Below are 23,416 nucleotides of genomic sequence, written 5' to 3'. Positions count from 1 at the left end.
CTTCACACAAGCAGAGGAAACTACAAACTGTGGACTTTCTTGTTTCAATCTACTATCAGTCAGAGCCATTTCTTTTCTTATCGTGCCTGTTCGCACTGTATTTCAAGTGCCTGTTTATCACAGGCGAGAGGGTAATAGCCTGTGATCAGAAATTTCCAATAATTTGATACTTTATTTTGATACCGCATCCCTTGGGTAAGCTTTCCGGGCCGCATATATTGAAAACCTAGTAGGAGCAGAGCTAGCAACTGGCGGCGAGAGCTGATTGGCTACTTGAGCCGAGGGACGCTGTGATGTCACGCCATAGCAACGGCGCCGGCGCCGCTTCGGATCTTGGCCGCTTTGGCCGCGCCACCGTTACCGCTGCTTCGTACGCGGTTTTGGCTTTCGCGCTGCGCGCGTTTGGCCGCCCGAACCGCTCTCTCTCGCGCGGCGCTTCTCGTTTTGCGCTGGGCCGCCGATGACTACTGGAGAACCTTGCCAAACCATGAGCGCTACGCGCGCCGTTATTTAGTGAATAAAGTTGCCTTAACTAGGAATGCATTCCTACACTTCTCCAGGGCATTGCAAAAAACAATAAAATGCTGCGCCGTTCATGGAGTTATTTGAACTCTATTAAGAAACTTCATGTAATCGCCAAAATTACGCATCGCAATACAATGGCTGTACTTAAAGCTCATAGCGCTTAAAGCTCATAGTACTTAAAGCTCATAGGCTGTACTTAAAGCTCATAGCTATCTCCTATCGCATCCGACGCGCATTGTTTAGTGAATAAAGTTGCCTTAATTAGGAATGTATTCCTAGCTTTTCCCAGAGCATTACGCAATTTTGCGCCGAAAAATTGCTGCGCCGTTCACAAACTTTTTTGAATTGTATTAAAAAAAGCCTATCAGCAACATTCGGTACTGAAATAACGGGCTGTAATTAAAGCCATGGAATACATCGTAAAAGCGCTACCACACAACACAAGGGAAAAAGAGACGAGCACAGGCGCAAACTAACAACTGATTTATTGAACGCAGATCAACAAGTATATATACCAGCAAGCTGCGCAGGCGCATCGTCACAGCGATCCTTAGAACAGGAAACAGAAAAAAAACGTTCAAACAAGGCGCGTCAGAAATTGAATTTCGGCTTTGTACAGCGCAATGGAAGTGTCGCTGACACAATCCTCACCTGCTTTTATAATGAAAAACGCTTCTAAGGTTTCACGGGCCGTTTTTTGCCTACTTCTGCCAAGGATGTTTGCGCAGCGGAACCGTGGTTCACAATTCGAGCACGCCGCGCAGTGGTCAACAAGATGACTTCTCTCGTTATTGTTAAGATTTCTTTCGTGTTCCCTGAGTCGGTCATTGAGGCAGCGCCCTGTCTGGCCGATGTAGCTCATAGTGCATTGAAGGTGCCTCCCATCGCGCGGAGAGCTGCTTTGTTAAGTACGCGCAGTATCTGGAGCCAGCATGTGCCTTTATTATATCACCTAGTTTGGTCCACATGCTCTAAAGCGCCCGTTAAGTTATTTTATCGAACAGCAAATAATAATAAAATAATACGTATTAATTAAAGCTTACAATGCATTGCAGGCGTTTCCCATCGCGCACAGTTTTGCAATAATGCGCACGGCGCAGTCTCCGGAGCCAGCACGTGCCTTTATGTCACCTATATCAACTTTAATCGGAACTGCGCAGAGCCTACATACACGCACTTTGGCCGATTTGCGACCCAATCATGCCACGTGTAACTCGTGAAATAAAGGAAACTGGTATACAGCGTTGTACATAAGCTGTGACCCTTCAAACACCACATTTCTATCTTGCAAATAAATATCCGCGAACTTGAGCAAGAGGAGATGAACAGTTGGAAGTATTGTTTCTCTAAAATGTATATAGTTGATAGGTTTGTTCGTTTTCTTGTTTCGCATGACAATTTTGTTTCAGAGGTTAACTTTTTTTGCTCCGAACGGCCACGTGCGCTTTTCCTTCCCGCTGTCCACGGCCAGCATTTTTTAAGTCTTTCGCGGGTTGTGGGGTCCTTGAGGCTGGCAGAACGAATCTTTCTCCCCTTCACACCAAACCACATTTCTGCGTGCTTTTGTGCAGCGGCCTACGCGGTTTAAGCTTAGACAAGGCCGTGCCGCTGGCGCGCTCTGGGTTCCACTGCCTACTGTAGTCTGGAAAGCGATCGCTGAAACAAGCGAGCAAGCAGCCTCCACATCGAATTGCCACATCGAATTGCGTATGGCTTGATTCGATATGGTCCCTCGGCGCAAGTAGCCAATCAGCTCTCGCCGTCGGTTGCTAGCTCTGCTCCTACTAGGTTTTCAATATATGCTTCCGGGCACTTGGGTGGGCATAGGGGGGGCAGGCGAGAATTTTGGGAAAGCTCCAGCCCACCCTTGCCCCCCCCCCCTGGCGCAGCCCCTGGGTCCGTTCAAATCCCGGTGCCGCCCAGTTCCCAACCGGATTAAAAAAAAAAAACCGCGTGTTGATGGAACTGCATTAAAAGGCCTGGGGTGCGGCCTCACCGGTAACCACCGCCGGGAACGCCCTCCCTCACCAGAGGAGGATTGGCCACCCTGTTGCAGTATCTGGCCACTACCTCCCACATGCATACGTCAAATAACTCACGGCCCTCAGTCCCAAGCAGCTGCGAAGCAACTGACCACGGCGGCGGTCAGATCTGCAACGCAGCAGAGGGTGCTAAGAATCTCTGGATTCTGACAGGCCGCCATTGGAACCTGAACTTGGCAACATTTAACGCTAGAACCTTATCTGGTGAGGGAAGTCTAGCTGTACTATTCGAGGAGCTGGAGGGTGTTAAATGGGATATAATAGGGCTCAGTGAGGTTAGGAGGACAGGTGAGGCCTATACTGTGCTACAGAATGGGCACGTCCTTTGCCATCGGGACCTGGCAGACAGAAGAGAACTGGGAGTGGGGTTCCTAATTTACAGAAACATAGCTGGCAGCATAGAGGAATACTATAGCATTAATGAAAGGGTGGTAGGTATTGTAATTAAACTGAATAAAAGATACAAGATGAAGGTAGTACAGGCTTACGCGCCTACATCCAGCCATGATGACGCTTCAGATGAAAGCTTCTATGAAGACGTGGAATCGGCAATGAGTAGGGTAAAAACACAGTATACTATAGTGATGGGCGACTTTAATGCAAAGGTAGGGAAGAAGCAGGTTGGAGAACAGGCAGTAGGAGATTATGGCATCGCCACTAGAAAAGCCAGAGGAGAGCTACTAGTAGAATTCGCAGAACGCAATAATTTGCGGATTTCGAATACCTTCTACAGAAAACGAGAAAACCGCAAGTGGACATGGAGGAGCCCTGATGGCGAAAATAAGAACGAAATAGACTTTATAATGACTGCACACCCAGGAATCGTGCAGGATGTGGAAGTGGTTGGCAAGGTACGATGCAGTGACCATAGAATGATACGGTCTCGAATTCGCCTAGACTTGAAGAAGGAACGACAGAAACTAATACGCAAGAAGCCAATCAATGAGCTAGCACTGAGGGGGAAAGTACAGGAATTCAGAGTGTCGCTGCAGAACAGGTACTCGGCTCTTACTGAGGAAACCAACCTTAGCGTAGATACAATTAATGATAATCTGACGAGTATCATTACGCAGTGTGCAGTGGAAGTTGGAGGCAGGGTAGTTAGACAGGACACTGGCAAGCTTTCCCAGGAAACGAAGAACCTAATTAAGAAGCGTCAAATCATGAAAGTGTCAAGTACAACAGACAAAATAGAACTGGCAGAGCTTTCGAAGTTGATTAATAGACGTAAAGTATGCGATGTAAGAAGGTATAACATGGAGAGAATTGAACACGCTCTGAAAAACGGAGGAAGCGTCAAAGCAGTGAAGAGGAAACTTGGGATAGGAAAAAGTCGGATGTATGCACTAAGGGACAAAGAAGGCAAAATAACTACGAATATGGATAGGATAGTTAAAGTAGCAGATGATTTTTACAGAGATCTGTACTGTAGCCGAGACAACCACGACCTTAATACTATAAGAACTAGAAGTAACCCAGGTACACCCCACCAGTATGATAGAAGAAGTCAGAAAAGCTTTGGAGAGCATGCAAAGAGGCAAAGCTGCTGGTGAGGATCAGGTAACATCCGACCTGCTGAAAGATGGAGGACAGATTGTGTTAGAAAAACTAGCCACCCTGTTTACGAGGTGCCTCCTGACGGGAAGGGTACCAGAGTCTTGGAAGAACGCTAACATCATCTTAATAAATAAGAAAGGAGATAACAAGGACTTGAAGAATTACAGGCCAATCAGCTTGCTCTCTGTAGTATACAAGCTATTTACAAAGGTAATTGCTAACAGAGTAAAGAAAACATTAGAATTCAATCAACCAAAGGAACAAGCAGGATTTCGAACAGGCTACTCAACAATTGACCACATTCATACTATCAATCAGGTAATAGAGAAATGCTCAGAGTATAACCAACCACTATACATAGCCTTCATAGATTACGAGAAGGCGTTTGATTCAGTAGCAATATCAGCCGTCATGCAGACACTGCGGAATCGGGGCGTAGATGAAGTATATATAAACATTCTGGAAGAAATCTACAGGGGATCAACTGCTACCGTAGTGCTTCATAAAGAAAGCAACAGAATACCAATCAAGAAGGGTGTAAGACAGAGGGACACAATCTCCCCAATGGTATTTACCGCGTGCCTACAGGAGGTTTTCAGAAATCTAGAATGAGAACAGTTAGGGATAAGAGTTAATGGAGCATACCTTAGTAACTTGCGCTTCGCCGATGATATCGCATTGCTGAGTAACTCAGGGGACGAATTACAACTCATGATTACGGAGTTAGACAAGGAGAGCAGAAAGGTGGGTCTTAAAATTAATCTGCAGAAAACGAAAGTAATGTACAACAACCTCGGAAAGGAGCAGCGCTTCGAGATAGGTGATAGTGCACTTGAAGTTGTAAAAGTCTATTTCTACTTAAGGCAGGTAATAACCGCAGAGCCTAACCACAAGATTGAAGTAATTAGAAGAATAAGAATGGGATGGAGCACATTCGGCAAGCACTCTCAAATTATGACAGGTAGATTGCCACTATCCCTCAAGAGGAAGGTATATAACAGCTGTATCTTGCCGGTACTTAGCTACGGAGCAGAAACCTGGAGACTTACAAAGAGGGTTCAGCTTAAATTGAGGACGACGCAGCGAGCAATGGAAAGAAAAATGGTAGGTGTAACCTTAAGAGACAAGAAGAGAGCAGAGTGGATTAGGGGACAAACGGGGGTTAAGGATATCATAGTTGAAATAAAGAAGAGGAAATGGACATGGGCCGGGCATGTAGCGCGTAGACAGGATAACCGCTGGTCATTAAGGGTAACTAACTGGATTCCCAGAGAAGGGAAGCGGGTTAGGGGGAGACAGAAGGTTAGGTGGGATGATGAGATTAAGAAGTTTGCGGGTATAAATTGGCAGCAGCAAGCACAGGACCAGGTTAACTGGCGGATCTTGGGAGAGGCCTTTGTCTTGCAGTGGACGTAGTCAGGCTGATGATGATGATGATGATGAAAGACCACAAGTGCTGGTTTAGATAATATTGATCCTTTTAAAGTAAAACTAGTTTCAAACTTAATATCACCACCTTTGGCAGTAATTATTAACAAGCTGTTTTCAGCGGGTGTGTTTCCGAGCTGCCTTAAGGCTGGAAAAATAGTTCCAGTTTTTAAGAAGGGTGATAAGACTTTTGTACAGAATTATAGGCCAATCTGTATCCTGCCTTTCTTCGGTAGGGTAATGGAAAAGTTATTCCACGTTAGATTAATGCGCTTTCTGAAAAAATTTAATCTTTTATTTCCACAACGATTCGGATTCTGTCAAGGATATTCCACTGAGCTGGCAATAATTACCTTAAAGGAGGAAATTAAACAAGCTATTGATAGAGGGTTACTTGTGGGATCTGTGTTTATCGATTTGACGAAGGCTTTTGACACTATAAATCATCACGTTCTACTTGCTAAACCCGAATCATTTGGTATGTCTGGTCCGCCACTAAGGTTTATTAAGAGCTACCTCAGTAACCGGTCTCAAATGGTTCATGTTAATGGCCATCTTTCAACGCCCAAGTTAATTAACGTTGGTGTTCCACAGGGATCAATTTTTGGCCCACTTTTATTTTTGATGTTTATTAATGATCTACCTACCACTCTTACAAGGACCAAGTGCATACTTTACGCTGACGACACAACCATCTTTCAGTCATCTAAATCAGTTTCTTCACTCCAGTCTGACCTCACCACAGATTTACATAACATAACCTTATGGTGCCAGGCCAATTATCTTCAGATCAATGCTACTAAAACTGTGTTAATGTTGTTCCATTCTCCGCGCATTTCACTTGACATACAACCTTCCCTTCACATTGGTAATAACGTCATAAACATTTCCAGGGAAGTGCGGTTTCTTGGCGTCATCTTAGATAGCGAACTAAAATTTCATTAACATGCAGCATCACTCGTTAAAAAGATTGAATTTGGTATTCACGTTATCATCAAGACACGAACTTATTTTCCGCTTCACATCATACGTACTTTGTATTTTGCTTATATTCATAGCCATATTTCGTATTGCGTATCATCTTGGGCCAACACATATTTCACGCACATCAAACGTTTACAGCGACTTCAGAATCAAGCAGTTAGATTAATGACTTTCAGCCCATTTCACTTCTCCTGCAGCTCGTTCTTTCCTCAGCTTAACATACTCCCATTGAGACAATTATTTTGTCATAGAATGTCCATTGTCGCCTTTAGACTCATCACGCATGACATATTTACTGCATGCATTGATCATCGTCACTTAACTAATGGTAACATCACCCAGTTTTCCCAGTGCAGTAATCTTCTTTTGCCGGCCGTAAGGAAAAACTACGGCAAGTTCTCAAACTTATTTACTAGCATAGCCATTTGTAATTCATTGCCTTTCGAATCGAAATCATCGCATAACATCCATATTTTCACTTTGCGCAATAAGAAATATTACGTTCAGAAATTAATCAGCTCATCCGATTTGTGTAATTAACTGTTAATAGCTCTCCACAGTTCTGTGCTATTTTACTACTTCAATTTGCCTTTGTATAATTGATAACACTGATAATGAAACGTGTTGCATTTGTCACGTGGAGTTCATTAATATTGTTTTTTGTCTTCACTTGCTTTTGACTATTTGCTTGTTATTTTTCAATAGTGAGTATTACCATTATGTTGTGGATTGATAGTATTTTTATTGTTAATCAAGATTATTCATTATTACTCACAAGTCCGTATACTATTGCTGTATTTTTTATAATTACCCCATCCATGTAGCCGTAGGAGGTCCCCCTGTCAGTTTCTCTGGAACTTTGGGACCTCCTGCTGTAATAACGCTAACCATGTAGCTCAACTGAACTATTTAATAAACTTGACTTGACTTTCCTTCCCCTCTCCACACGCTCTGCATATCGTGTCTACCTCTTCGTCTTTGGCCCAATAAGTCCTGGTCCTGGCCTCAAACAGTATAGAACTACCCCGAGTATAATCATAGATCCTTTCCTGGGCAATATCCTGCTTAGGAGTTCGATAGATCTCTAGTCTATTTTGCCCTGGCTGTACTTAAACCCCAGTGCTTTGAAAAACTCTGCGCGCTCTTTACAGAACATTATCAGGTGTTCGGCAGTTTCTTTTTCCTCTCTACACGCACTGCATACTGTGTCTACCTCTTCGTCTTTGGCCCGATAAGTCCTGGTCCTGGCCTCAAACAGTAGAGAACTACCCCGAGTATTATCGTAGATCCTCCTTGACAGTATCCTGCTTAGGAGTTCGATAGATGTGCGAACTTTTTAATCATGCCAGTTCTCCACATGCCGGTCTCCGTTTCCTACACCTTCTTCTTAACCGATACTTCTTTTTGATTTGGCCCCCTGCACTTTTCTAAGTACTTACCCGTCAATTTTCTGGTTCTCTTCCTGGATTTGGTATCGACATTTCTCTTGTACAAGTACCTGAAAACCTTCCTAGTTCAATGCTCCTCCCCCATTTCTCTCAATCGCTTCTCAAAATTTATCTTGCTGATAGCTTCCCTGCCCTCAAATGATGTCCATCCCATGTCACCTTGTACTGCCTGATTATGTGTATTCCCGTGAGCTTCTAAAGCGAGCCTGCCTATTCCACGTTGATGAATTTCTAATCTTGCTTGTACCTCTAATCTCATGCACAAGACCGCATTGCCAAAAGTCGGACCAGGAACTATGACGCCTTTTCATATATATTCCTCTCACAACATCATACCTATTGTAATTCCACAGTGCGCTAGTTTTCATCACCGCTGCATTTCTGTTACCTTTGGTCATTACGTATATTTCGTGTTCCTTTAGGTACTCCTTGTCATTGCTTATCCATTCACCCAGAGATATTTGTATTCATCTCTTATCTCTAGCGTGACCTTCTGTATCCTAAGCTCACCACCTTCATTACCATTAAAAATCGTGACTGCTGATTTTTCTTTACTGAATCTGAAAGCTAACCCATCAACCTTATTACCGTAGATATTCATCAATCTCTGCAAATCTTCCTTGTTCTCGGTCAGTAGTACTTTATCATCTGCGTACGTCAATGCTGGTAATGCCTGTTCAATGAGTTTTTCTTGTTTGATGAAATAGAGCTTGAGGCCAAGTCCACTCCCCTATAGTTTGGCCTCTAATCTTTATAGGTAAAACACGAATAACAAGGGTGATGGAGGACACCCCTGCCTAAGCCCCCCTTTTATCTCTGTAAGCTAGGATGCCTGTTTTTCCCATTTTATAATTATCTTGTTACTTTTATAGATATCCTTTAAAGAATTAGCGACTCCATCTCCCACACCTAGTGTGTCCAGTATTCCCCACAAGTCCTCTTGAACCATGCTATCGTACCCTCCCTTGATATCCAAAAATGATAGCCAGAGAGACCTGTGTTCCTTCCCTGCTATTTCGATGCACTGCATCATTGATAATGAATTGTATTCCAACCTCCTGTGTTTCTGAAAACCATTCTCTAGTTCCCCCAGCACCCCGTCATCCTCTACCCATGCCTGCAGTCTCTCCTTCATAATCTGCATTGCCAGCCTGTAGACCACTGGTGTCACTGTTACAAGACGGTAGTTGTTTGTGTCAGCTTTGTGCCCCTTTTCTTTATAGATCATGCTCATCCTGCTAAGTGTCCATCCATCGGGGACTTCAGGATTGATTATTGTTTTGCTCGCTGCCTCTCTCAAAGTCTGCTTAGACTTGGGACCCAATGCCTTTATCAGCATAATTGGGATGCCATCAGGGCCTGTTGATATACTTCCTGGAACCCTTTTTCTAGCCCTTTCCCACTCTCTTTGTGAAAGTGGAGCCACTGCGCCACTTGATCTATGCTTGTCTATTAATGTGCATAAGGCACATCCTTGTTGAAATTTTTCTGTCACCCTTGTTCTTATATTCAATAGCTTCGTCCCCTTCTATGCTGACACCTTGAGCTACAGTTATAAACTTCTGCTCTAGGCTTGTCTCATTTCTAAGGGAGTTAAGATGGTTCCAAAATTTTGCAGCTGCCTTTCTATCTTTTTATGTACTTCTGCCACACTCTGAGCCAACATTTTTAATCTTTTCATTGATCAGAAGGGCAGAAGGAATGCTTCGTTTCTACAGCTTAGAAAGACGTTCCCATTTTATTTCAACATCATCTGTTGATTCACCCGACTGTTTAGCATGTCTGTGTTCCCTAGAGGCTTCCCGACGTTTTGCTATGGCTCTCTTAACGTCCTCATCCCGACAACTCTTGAGTTTGTGTGTCCTTTACTGGGGCAACTTGTCACGTGCCCTAGCAAGTTCTAGCTCAGTTTAATTTGATTCGTGTACGTCCACACTGTTTTATTATCGTCAGCAATTACTTTCTCAACTTGTTCAGTAGCTATTTCTGTTTGCTTTTCCGAATAAAAATTCGCTTGTTGTTGATCACATTGTCTCCTTCCCACTTTCAATGCTCTTCCAAAACTTGGCTTGATACATTTGTGATCACTAACCAGACTTTTGGAGCCACATTCATCAATGTGAATTCCCCTAAGCCTATCATACATCCTATGTGACATCAGTGCACAATCTATCGTTAACTGCAGCCTTCCTACCTCCCAGGTAGTTTGCCCTTCACACTTCTCAGTACTGTTGCAAATGATCAAATCATGCCTTTAAAATATATCCATGATCATTTTTAATGCTGAGTGAGTATAGTCGTCTATATCTTGTATGTGCACATTCATATCGCCTAGTATAACTATCTCGCACTCTCCTCCTAATTCCTCAATGTCTATCCTTATACAGCCTACCATTGCCTTCTTTTCCTTTCTGACCTTTGCTCCTGTCCACAAGTACATTAAACCAAGGAGTTTCATGTGCCCAGCTGCTTTCCATTTTGAACATAAATGATCCGTGCATCCCTGCTTGACTTTTTGCTAATACATACTTTTAAGTGTAAATGCCCCAATTCCGCCTCCCTTTTTGCTGCCTTCTGTTCTATTGCAACATTCTCATACGTAGTCCAGATGGCAAAGTGTTTGCTTCGTGTCCGGAAGATGCGTCTCCACAACGCCACATACAATCAGCTCCTCCTGCCTTAACTGCTCTTCTATCTCTTCTAACTTCAACCTATTTCTGCCACCCATATTGGCTATGTCCCATTTATCTCGGTCTTTTTGCTCAAGTCGTCCATTTCTTCTTCCACGTACCCCACGTGGCTTGAGTATTGGTGTCTCTCTAGAATTGTCTTGGGCTCCACTGTTGGCCTCAGGGCTCTGGGGAAGAACATATAATGACTTAGATGTTCTGTGTAATTTGTTTTTGTACTGTTCCAAATATGTTTTCGAAGGTAGTTGTGTAACAATGGTGCAAAAACTTAGAAAGGACCCCTGCATAACAGGATTGAACAAACATACATGGCAGTGGCATGACATGTTGCTATTTTGCAACACGATCATAAAACCTCCAAGCAAGTGCCCTTACTCGAGCATAAGGCCTACTCAACTTTCCGGGACATCAGAAATATGCCTCCTCAATTTCCGCAATTTGCACTGTTCCTAATCGCCCGATGAGGACAAATGAAAAGGGGAAAAACCTCCATGCTCTAATGATTGCCCAACATGAAGAAAAAAATTACGGCATATTCACGGGGTGAATGATGATGAATGGCCGAAGCTCCGGAGGGATTCATCGGTAAACTGTGAATCTTCCGTGTAATTCGCCCAGTTGATCATCATGTAAAGACGTGAGAAACGCTGTGTGTGTATATACACAAATCAACTTTTATTTGTTCTTAGACGATGGATGGCTTGCGATGTCCCTTGCCTCGCGCGCTCGCACATCGGGATTCTGTCTGCGAGCGCGCGCTGCTGCCGCCTTGCGCTCTCTCCGCTGTCCAGCCTTATCCATCCGGCGACTCCGAGCACGCGCCAACAGCGAACGGATTTTATTACAACGCTCCCCCTAGCGTACGTCGCCGCACTAAATCGAACGATTGCCTTCAACCAATGACACGCGCCATATGTGACATCATTCCTATTTTATAAGATCTCGCGTCTTTCATCAACTACAAGTACCGCTTTCTAGTTTATAACATCTTGCATCTTTTCATCATCAGCTACAAGTACCACCATCTAGTAAACACTACAAGAACTAAACGAAAGGTGGCTACATACAGGAGACGGTACCGCCATCTAGTGAACACTGCAAGAACTAAACTAGAGGTGGCTACATACAGGGGACGGTACCGCCATCTAGTGAACACTGCAAGAACTAAACTAGAGGTGGCTACATACAGGCTACAGGGGACGCACAGCCCACACCCTAAGGAGCTTCGCCCCTAAAAGGAAAAACCGCCGTGCTCAAATGGCAGCAAAAGATTCTAGCACTGGTGGCGACACACAGCGGCACGTGTCCCGAGTATACCTATGCGTTCTTTTCAAGCATCTTCCTCTGTGCTTCAGGGGCATGCTGAAATCGTCGAGGTGCTTGTCGTTATTCGTGTGAGATTCGGATTGCTTGCTATCGCATTAGTTGCTTCGCCCTAGCAGCGAAACTGCTTCTTTTTTTTTTTTGGAAATGCCACCTATAGTTAGCTTTCGACCTCTCTCTGAAACCAGAAGAGCTCGATCAAAGCTAGTGAATTTATCAAGATAACGGAGCTCTAGTTTCGCACCAGCTACACAGGTATTTTGCACACATACACTTGCAGTACGTTGACACACCACCAAAATTAAAAGCAACTCTAGAAAAAATGTACACAGACCACCTAGAATGCTGCAGCTCGGCCATTCAAGCTCGACACACCGGAACCCTTTGTCAAGATCTGATTTTGAGTGATATAACCAAGAAAATAAATACTGCATCAACCGCAGAACCATGCTCGCTATACCAGATTTCATTGCTGACAACAGTTGGGAATTCTCATCGCAAAGGCCATGCCTTCCCTAGCAAAAAAAACCGGCATGGACAATGGGTCTTGACCATGCTTATTATAGCACGTACGCAGTGCTTCCTGTAAACAGACACGAGTCAAGTTCTTTTTTTTTTTCTCGCAATATATTGGTTGACTTGCATTTGTAGAAAGAAATTAGAATAGAGCACAATACAACACATTCATGCTTGACTTGTAGACCATCTTCCTGGCCCTTTCAGTTTCCCTTTAGCAAGCCGCAATCTCAACACAGTCAAGTATGTACAGTGCTCATAATTCAAACAAGACATTCTAGTCACTGCTTGTATGCTCAGCAGTTCAAGATGACTACATCATTTTGCACTGAGTTCGGTCTAGGGTTCGTACAGGTTTTCAAACCGAAAAATCAAGGATATTCAAGGACTTTCCAGGACCTGTTGCAACTTTTTCAAGGACTTAAAGCGGCATGCTATGTGGGAATATATCACTCTCAAATTTTCGAATTAACAGATTTTATTGCACTTATTATAAATATATGAATATCACATTTATAACGAAAACAAATCTAGTCAAGACTTCTTCCACCTCCTCCCTTCTCAATCTCCATGCATTACGAGCCACCGCAGGTAGCCGTCGGCCTGGGGCATGTTGTTTGGCATGAAGAAGAACGGTGGCAGAGCCAGGCAGTCCGAGGAAGGTCGGAGGTGGGCCGTCAGGGCTCAAACAACAGCCCGGCAGTCAGGCATACCCAGCTCGAAACCCGTGATAGGGATCCCGTGAGTGTCTTCGCCTGGAAACAGAAAAAAAAAACAGAATAATAAAAGGGTTACAAAGTGAAACGGTGATTATAGACACACAAATTTTCTATGAAAACTTTAGCATCATTGATTTCACCACCATAGGTTTACGAGCAAGCGAAAAAATAAACATTTTCAGATTTCCCAGGGTGGTCTTGGAGTGGTGTGTGAGATATCAGGCTTTTTTTTTCTTTTTGCATTGGTCAAGAAAATTTCTGAAATTTCGTTCGTTCTCTGGGCCCCTGACAAAAAAAACGTACTTCATTTAGCAGACACTATCAAAATTTAATGACACAGCGAGTAGTGTAGGGACTTTAAATATTGAAGAGGTTCAAACTGGGCTAATTGGTATGAATGCATGATAATAATAAGAAAAAAAACGACGTTTAAGCACAGGTTATGTGCACTGACTTTTCAGTCTGCTGTCGGAGCTTGTCTTGGTGGTTCTTCCTTCAGTATATTTTTTTTTCTGCGCTGTTCATTATCACGACCTCAAGCTGACGCCACCTGTATTTTGCAATCGTCAAGCATCTCCTCACAGCATGCACGGTGTCTTTAGTAATTTACAACTAGAGAGAAACATTTGTTTTTTTTTCTTCAGTGTCCTTATAAGGTCAGGAAGTGGGCAACAATGTGAAGAAACCAAGCGGCAACATCACCAGCTCAAGGTTCATGCTTGTTTACATGAAAAAACTCAAGGGTTTTCAAGGACTTTCAAGACTATATGTACGAAGTTTTAGAAACACACTGTCTGTCAAAAACCCAATCACACACTTTCAGGGGAGGACAAAGGCTTTAAGTAACTATAATTCGTGAAAAAAGCGCAACATCAATGGAGCAGACATCAAAAACGTGGCTCCAGTGACACTTTATTTTCAGACAACTTTCAATCATAGTTTCTTACACTGCATAGGTAATCCCGTTCAGCCTGACACAAATTGCAAACATTTATTCAGATAGGAAAAACTAAGGAACAGTTGTTATGCAACGTCTTGTTGCTTTTTCTGAATTTTCATATCAATATAATTATCTTTCGCTGCTTGGTCTTGGCACTCATCCTAAGAATGTTTGACTTGATGATGCCCATCAGGTCGCTGATTCTTTGTGCTTTTTCTGCATATGAGTCTGCTGTAGCTGATGATGAAAATGCCAGGGTCTCCGCTGGCGTACTTCCATCACGGAAGTGACGTTGAAAAGTATTTGCTAAGAGATTGCAAAGAAAAAAAAACCAGAAGGCAAGCATCTGTCACGCGGAATCCAACCAGTAACCTCTAGGTTTCCAGCGCGCGGCGCTAACCACTACACAACTGAGCGTGCCTTGCCTGGAGTGCTCACGGCATACACCGTTCGGTTGCCCTCAGGGCTTCGAAACTTTTGCGCATTTTCTACATCAGTGGCGAGACGGCACAATGGGCTCTCGTTGGGCGCTCTATGAAGGTCGTCCCCTCCATGAAACCCTGCCTACAAGGAGAGAGAGTGGTCTCTCCTAAGCGAGCGCTCATTGGACTTGTCATTAGGGAAAGGACAAAGGTCACTTCGCACACTGCTAAGGCCGCTTTTACGAAAGGAGCACGCTGCTGACTCGAGATGCACGAATTATTGCTACAGTTGTTCGCTCTTGTCCTGCGTATACTTGTGCGCTCCTTTAATGCGTCTTTCTTTCTGCTTGATCGTGCGTTTTTCTTTCTGTTTGAACAGCGCGCTCCAAGTTTCGAGCGTGACGGTTGTTAGTCTGCGCTCGTTCTGCATATGCTAATTTCGTGCGTTATTTCTGCTTGAGGTATGCGCTGCAAGTTTCGAGCTGCTTGCCATTCCTAACATAATTTTGCAATTTATTGATGTTGCTGAGGCAATGCACAATAATTGCCAAAGTACCTCTGTAAAGACACCTTTGACTTTCGTGTTATACCTATTCCTAAGTAGGGCTATCAGCCACGTTATTTTGTGAACATTCCGACCTCCTCCTGCATGCAACATTTCTTTTTCTCTTTTTCATCCTCCTGCTCCTATCTTTTCCAAATTTCCGGAAATGCACGATGTTGGTTACATGCAGAATCTATTTATGATTAAATTCTTATGTGATGGCCACCTGCTAAATTTATGGCATTACAAGTAATGGGCCATGAAGTATGTGACAATATCTTTAAAAAAAAGGGGGGGGGGGATTCAAGGGTTTTCAAGGCTTGCGAAAACTCAAGAGCACTTTCAAGGCCTTAAAAATGAATCTTTTGAATTCGTGGTTTTTCAGCGATTTCAAGGACCCGCATTATGCATGCCAACTGACAGTGTTCTAGTCCCATCTACCCCGAGGGACACGAAAGCCCATCATGTGTAATCTATGAGCATTTGTAAGTGCATCCAATTTACATGTCATTATTCCACGATACTTGATATTCTATCGCAAGAGAAATAATGCTGTAATACTTTAAGTTTTTATGAGGTTATGTTCAGGAGCTTTAATTGTAGCATGAGCTAGATATTTCGCTGGAGAAAAAAAAAGAATACTTTTACAGATCCGTACCTGTTACCACGCGTCATATCGGGTGAAAAATTGTACCGTTTGCCTCCTGCTTCACTAGGTCTTAGCATATTGCAGAAATACAGTACTCAAATACGCTGCGGTATTGCCGCACGGGTCCTCCTTTCCCGGTCGTTGACCTTTCATGAGTGAAGGCAATCCCAATGCAAAAGCTCTTTCAAAATCGCTGTGGGGTTAACACACTTCATTGAGGCCTGTCAGCATGCGCATTGCTAACGAAGGACCTGTCGTCCGGGGGACGCACTGTCACTGAAAAGGAGCACTACTGTACTGCCTTACCGTATTTGCATACCGTATTTCCGTAACTTGCTAAAGGACATTTCTTATTTTGGTCGTGACAGTTTTAATCTGTCTGGTATATGCAACTATTAACCTCCTACATGTAAAAGGAATCACGATACCTTCGATATAGGGTGATTGTGTTCCGTGTGGCTGAACGTAAGCTCCAGAGTTTTTCCATCTACGGACACGCAGTACTTGAAATGTGCCAAGCATTCATCAACGAAAGTTTTGTCGAAAGAACGATTGAAAAAAGAAATATATAGGCTCGTCTGACAATCTCGTTATGAAGCTATTTATTTTACTTAATTACTAGATACTGCAGGCCCATTTCGGGTCTTAGCAAGAGGTGCAAAAGGTGCAATAAAAAAGCTAATACTTTAACATGTTTAGCCGATAGAAATTAAGCAATTTACAAGAAACAAAATAGTAAGGAAAATGCAAAAGAAATGTGCAAAATTAATAAATCTGATAACATGATGTTGCATCAATCCTAAAAGTTATGGTTGTTTTTACGCGTTAGAGTAATGGCATGGGCAACGAATTCTAAGCGATAATTGTTCGCAGAAAAAACGAGAACTTGAAAAAGGGTGCGTTTGGTGCTGTATGGTCTTATGGATTATTTATGCCGATGCCTTTTAGTTCGTGACGTCAGTGGCGTCACCAATGGTTCAGAATTGAGTAACATATTGCAATGAAAATCATATTTTATTGAATCAATTTCCCATCGTAATGTTTTTTTTATTTATTGGTTGAGCTAGCGAGTGAGTTTAACGTTATTTAAAATAAATAAATCTTAGTTTTCGTTGCATCATATCGAATGCATATATATAACATTTAGCATGAGGGTCCCAGGCTATAGAAGCGTACTCAAGCTTGGGTCTTGGAATGGATGAATGTGCTAGTAGTTTGAAGTCAGGTAGTGTGCGCCTTAACTAGTGTTGCAAAAAGCATAGCTTACGTGACGCGGATGAGCAGATGTTCGAAATATGTGCGCTACGCTGAGTGTATTATCTATCGTGACGCCGAGGTATTTGTAGAAAGTTTCATTCATTGATTCTTTTGATGGAAGTCTGTACAGAAATAAATAAACAAAATTTTCTTTCTTCTCATTTTCATATTCAGTGTTAAGTTGCATCTCCCACTCTTGACAGGGAACCACATAGGCATTAACAGCAAGCAATCATCTGGGAAATTCTAAAGTGAACAAGTTTTTTTATCATCTCGACAATATCATTAATGTATATGCTAGAAATAAAAGGGGACCAGTACGCTTCCTTAAGGGGTTCGTAGGAACTAACAGGCAAATGTCGTGAAAAAGGATTGTAATGATAAAGACAGTATATTATACTCACTTCGTCTGGCGGTCACCTTTGCAGCGGCTGTTGAATTTCCGGCCTCCCTTGATGCAGCGGTAATGAACTTGATACATCAGTATACTCTCATTAATGTAGCGTTTGATACCTTTTTTCTTGTCGCAGACACTGGCCGCGACTCCCATTTGTAGTACTGTACATTGATTGATATGTGGGGTTTAACGTCCCAAAACCACCATATGATTTTGAGAGATGCCGTAGTGGAGGGCTCAGGAAATTTCGACCACCTGGCGTTCTTTAACGTGCACCCAAATCTGAGCACACGGGCCTACAACATTTCCGCCTCCATCGGAAATGCAGCCAGATTGGATCCCGCGACCTGCGGGTCAGCAGCCGAGAACCTTAGCCATTAGACTACTGCAGCGGGGCATAGTACTGTACATAGTTTCGCTCACTGTACTCCCTCATTGCTTCCTCGAAAGTCTTAAAGGTCGCGAACTTGGTGGCTATCTCCATGACGCACAAAACTTATAGCTAAACTTTCCACGATAGTTATGCACAGATATGCTCCCTTAAAAAGCGCCGTTTCCTCTCTTCTTCTCCTGCGCTGGCGATCACTCTCTCCTCTGTTGCTTTGTTTGTTGCCGGTTTTGTATTGTTGTCATGCTGGACGTAACTCTAACATGTCTTATTTTTACGTCTGGACGTAACTTTAACGGCTGCTAGCATTACGTCTGGACGTAACTCTAGACACTCCGTATCCAAAATGGTAATCAACAGTCTCGTGCAAATGAAAAAAGGCAAGCTTCATACCTGGGTCGATCAATTTATGATATGCACGGATAAATCCTTGTTCAACTCAATACACAGTGAGTCCAATTCATAAGGGTTAATATATTCCTTGCGCCTCACTGACGATGTTGGTCGCCAGGTTGAAAAACGGAAATTACTTGATTTCTAGATGGCAAAAAAAGAAAGGATTAAGTCAGGGAGGGGTTAAGTTGCCCAAATTCTAGTCGAGCAAAACGACAAAAGAGATCAGTAACAATGACAACGTTGCTCGTGTAAGCTGCACTGACGGGGACAAGATATGTCGCAAGACGATGCATGCGGCGCTACATGCTGAGCAACTCCTCACGTGATGAAATGAATGAGACGAGTAAAAAAAAAAAGAGCAAGACAGCGTGTTGACTCACTGCAATGCTACGCCCATCAGACGTGAAGTTGTTCTCCAAGGATCCCACTTGCTTTTCCTTGTAATGATTCGCCAAGGACTCGTAATGGGCTTTCTCCTCTTCCGTCAACGACTGCAAAGTTGGAGGTCTGTTAGAGCTCATAAAAGTAGAAACGACAGTACTGAACGGTGGAGCACCATTCAAGGCATTGACATCAGAGGACTTCTAAAGCCGTATGGAAAGTAGGAAGACCCACAGCAACGCATGACGAGCGTAGAACCTTCGTGTTCATGTTTGAAAACTGCTCGTGACAGAAAAGAATGCGGCGAGGCTCGCGCCGAGAGCAACGTCGCGGGCAGTGCCGTTCTATTTGACGCGCAATAAACAAACCCTTCGTGTGCACAATGCCATCAACAAAACATATAGAAAACGCGAAATCCACGGGTATAGAGAAAAGTTCTGGCATATCTTCCACCTCTCTCCAGCCTCTTCTCGGACTGCTTCTAGCGTACAAGAAAAGTTGCGTTCTTGACGCTCGTTCTTTCTTGCATTATAAAGTTGAACAGTTTCTTTTAGGGGCGAAGCTCCTTAAAGCGACACCCGTTCGTCTCTCTTAGTAGTAGTAGTAGTCGTAGTGTGTAACGAGTCTTACATTTTGACCTCCAAGGTGGTGCCGGTGGGTGATGATATGTGGGGTTTAACGTCCCAAAACCAACATATGATTATGAGAGACGCCGTAGTGGAGGGCTCCGGAAATTTCGACCACCTGGGATTTTTTAACGTGCACCCAAATCTGAGCACACGGGCCTACAACATTTCCGCCTCCATCGGAGAGTGGTGCCGGTGGGAGATTTCTTCTGTGCGTTGTTGAACAATAAAAAATTCGCACCATGCGCGTTAACTAAAAGCCGAATTCTCCTGCCTCTCATTCACCATTAGCAGCCATTGGCATGCACATTGAGCACTATCTGACAAGAAAGGGTTGCGACGTTATACTCGCTGGGCGTAAGCTCCTTGTTTTAAAAAGGTTTAGCGAGCGTTGGGCCGCAGTGCCATGAATACAGTGAACTAGTATATACCATGAACCAGAGGTGGTTAAAGGTGGGAAGTAGACACGAAGCCCAAGTCATAAGAAAGTGTGTGTGTGCCTCTTTTCGTTCAGTCCTTGGAATGTGCGCTTGATGGCGGTGCTTCTATATGATGAATATACGATGAAAAGATGCAAGATAATGGTACTTGGAGTGTTGAATAGGTGGACGAACAAACACACAGACAGATGCATGAACGGATGCAGGAGCGGATGCATAGACGAACGCAGGGACGGACGCACAGATGGACGTGCCGATGCACGAGCAGACGCATGCACGGACAGGCGGATGGACGCACGGGCGGCCACACAGACATTCGCATGGACGGACAGAAACAAGAACGAACGGACGGACGGAAGCTTCGCCCCACTCTACATCATTCACTCCGTGAATATGCTGCCATTTTTTTTATTAGGAGCCATAGTGTGACAATATGAGCACGTGCATCACGAGCTACTGCAGAAAGACAGCGCGTGGGTGAAAAGAAGAAGAAATTTGACAGGGAGCGTACCGATCAAGTAGGCGGTCCAGTACGCTCGCTGTCAAAGTTCTTGTTCTATACTTCATAACTTGCGTGACTTTTCGTAACACTCTATAGCAACTGAAGCTATAATGAAGAAAAAAAATCAAACCATCATAACTGTACAAGTGAAACTAAAAATTGAAAAAATTCACCGAAAAATCTGGGCCATTTTGGCAGTGCATAGCCGCGCGCAGCTCTTAAACGACGACACTGTACATTGATGAATGAATAGATGGATGTGTTGTGCCCTTATCATGGATGGATAAGCATGGTTGCACTCTTTAAATTAGATTGGCCGGTAGCTTGCGTTTTCTAGAAGTATTACTTAGTTAACCAACAACCAGATTTGTCTTTTTGTTTTTCCCTTAAAATAGAGTAGTGTAGAACTGGTACTTTGCAGTGAAGAATTTAATTTTCATAGTGCCTTGATTTTAGCCACCAATCAGATAACCTCCTCCTACGTATTTCTACCCGTCTAAAGTCTATTTTGCCCCGGCTGTCCTTGAACCCCAGTGCTTTGGAAAACTGCGCGCCTTTTCCAGAACATTATGAGGTGTTCGGCAGTTTCCTTCTCCTCTCCACACGCACTGCATACCGTGTCTACCTCTTCGTCTTTGGCCCGATAAATCTTGGTCCTGGCCTCAAACAGTAGAGAACTACCCCGAGTATTATCGTAGATCCTTTTCTTGACAGTATCCTGCTTAGGAGTTCGATAGATGTGCGCACTTTTTAATCATGCCAGTACTCCACATGCCGGTCTCCGTTTCCTTCACCTTCTTCTTAACCGATACTTCTTTTTGATTTGGCCCCCTGCACTTTTCTAAGTACTTACCCGTCAATTTTCTGGTTCCCTTCCTGGATTTGTTATCGACATTCCTCTTGTACAAGTACCTGAAAACCTTCCTAGTTTAATGCTCCTCCCCCATTTCTTTCAACCGCTTCTCAAATTTTATCTTGCTGTTAGCTTCCCTGCCCTCAAAAGATGTCCATCCCATATCTCCTTGTACTGCCTGTTTATGTGTATTCCCATGAGCTTCTAAAGCGAGCCTACCTATTCCACGTTGATGAATTTCTAATTTTGCTTGTACCTCTAATCTCATGCACAAAACCGCATTGCCGAAAGTCGGACCAGGAACCATGACGCCTTTTCATATATTTTCCTCTCACATCATACCTATTGTAATTCAAGAGTGCGCTAATTTTCATCACCGCTGCATTTCTGTTACCTTTAGTCGTTACGTATATTTCGTGTTCCCTTAGGTACTCGGTCGCATTGATCCATACGCCCAGAGATATTTGTAATTATCTTTTATCTCTAGCGTGACCTCCTGTATCCTAAGCTCAATACTTTCATTACCATTAAAAATTATGACTTGCCGATTTTTCCTTACTGAATGTGAAATCTAACCTATCTCCCTTATTACCATAGATGTTCATCAATCTGTGCAAATCTTCCTTGTTTTCGGCCAGTAACCCTTTATCATCTGCGTACGTCAATGCTGGTAGTGCCTGTTCAATGAATTTTTTTTTTGTTTGATGAAATAGAGGTTGAGGCCAAGTCCACTCCCCTCTAATTTGGCCTCTATAGGTACAACATGAATAAAAGGGTGACAGAGGACACCCCTGCCTAAGCCCTCGTTTTTTCTCTGTAGGCTTGGATACCTGTTTTCCCATTTTATATCTACCTTGTTACTTTAAGATATCCTTTAAAAAATTAAGATATTCTTTAAAAAATTAGTGACTCCATTTCCCTGCTCGACTCTTTGCCAACACACACTTTTATGTATAAATGCCCCAATTCCACCTGCCTTTTTGCTGCCTTCTGATGTATTGCAATATTCCCATATGTAGTCCGGATTACAAGGTGGTTGCTACATGTGCCGAAGATGTGTCTTCACAACCCCATATACCATCAGCTGCTCCTGCCTTAATTGCTCTTCTATTTCTTCCCACTTCAACCAATTCCTGCCACCCATGTTAATATTGCCAGCTATCCTCTGCGCAGCAGCAGCAGATATGCATGATTTTACGTACGAATAGTGACTGCTTTGCGTCCACCTTCAAGATCAAGCAGACCCCAACCGTGAAGCACCGCATTATAACGCACCCTACCGAACGGTCTATACGACAGCACGCCTACAGCGTGTCGCAAAAAGAACAAGAGGCAATACGTTTTCAAGTGAAACAGATGCTCGACGACGACGTCATCCAACCCTCGAACAGTCCATGGGCATCACCCGTCGTACTTGTAAAAAAGAAAGACGGCACTCTTCGATTTTGCGTCGATTACCGGAAGCTCAACAAAGTGATGAAGAGAGACATCTACCCTCTCCCACGCATAGATGATTCAATGGATCGATTTCGACATGCCCGATATTTTTTATCAATGGATTTACGCAGCAGCTACAGGCAGATCGAGGTCGATGAACGCGACAGGGAAAAAACAGCATTCATAACTCCGGATGGCCTCTACAAATTCAAAGTGTCACCATTTGGACTGTGCTCTGCACTGGCAACGTTCCAAAGGATGATGGACACCGTCTTGTCCGGTCTGAAGTGGGAATCTTGCCTCGTGTATTTAGACGACGTCGTTATTTTTTCCAAAACATTTGAGCAACATTTACAATGACTTCAGTCCGTCTTTGTCGCTATTCGGTCCACAGGTCTATCGCTAAAACCGGAGAAGTGTCATTTCGGCTACGAAGAATTAAAAGTTCCTCGGCCACCTTGTCAGTCACGATGGCATTCGACCAGACCCAGAAAAGACCATGGCCGTTGCTGCATTTCCTCCACCTTCGAACAAACAGGATTGGCGCCGGTTTTTTAATCTCTGCGCCTACTATAGGCGCTTTGTCCAGAGCTTGGCCAACATCGCTGAACCCCTTACCTGCTTAACGAAGGAGGATACTCCTTTTGTGTGGGGTCCAGAGCAGAGAGCCGCTTTTTCCAAGCTTCAACAGTGCCTTCAGAGTGAACCCTTACTAGGGCACTTTGATGAAGATGCCGCCACCGAACTTCACACTGACGCAAGCAACATCGGTCTTGGTGCAGTGCTCGTCCAGTGGCAAGACGGCGCTAAACGTCCCATCGCTTATGCTAGTCGCATTCTGTCATCTGCGCAAACTACTCGCCCACGGAGAAGGAATGCCTCGCTGTCATTTGGGCGGTAACAAAGTTCCGACTGTGTCTGTATGTCCGTCCATTCAAAGTAGTTACGGACC

General features: G+C 43.7%; 1 protein-coding gene across 2 annotated transcripts in view; it reads right to left on the bottom strand.

The window, feature by feature from the left end:
• Positions 1-12,973: 12,973 nt before the first annotated feature.
• The window catches only part of Naam (Nicotinamide amidase), a 38,005-nt gene continuing 27,562 nt past the window's right edge, over positions 12,974-23,416 (bottom strand). Inside the window, exons 3-4 of one of the 2 annotated variants that reach the window (XR_012889288.1) lie at positions 18,606-18,716; positions 12,974-13,268 (exon numbers count right to left, since the gene is read on the bottom strand). The gene's annotated coding sequence lies outside the window, so the exon portion shown is untranslated. Of the gene's footprint in view, positions 13,269-18,219; positions 18,367-18,605; positions 18,717-23,416 lie in introns of those variants that run through there. The other variant, XR_012889287.1, reaches the window with a different exon arrangement.

This window comes from Rhipicephalus microplus, unplaced genomic scaffold, assembly GCF_043290135.1.
Source record: "Rhipicephalus microplus isolate Deutch F79 unplaced genomic scaffold, USDA_Rmic scaffold_48, whole genome shotgun sequence".
NCBI classification, from domain to species: Eukaryota; Metazoa; Arthropoda; class Arachnida; order Ixodida; family Ixodidae; genus Rhipicephalus; species Rhipicephalus microplus.
This window is presented reverse-complemented; position numbering and strand designations above follow the sequence as displayed.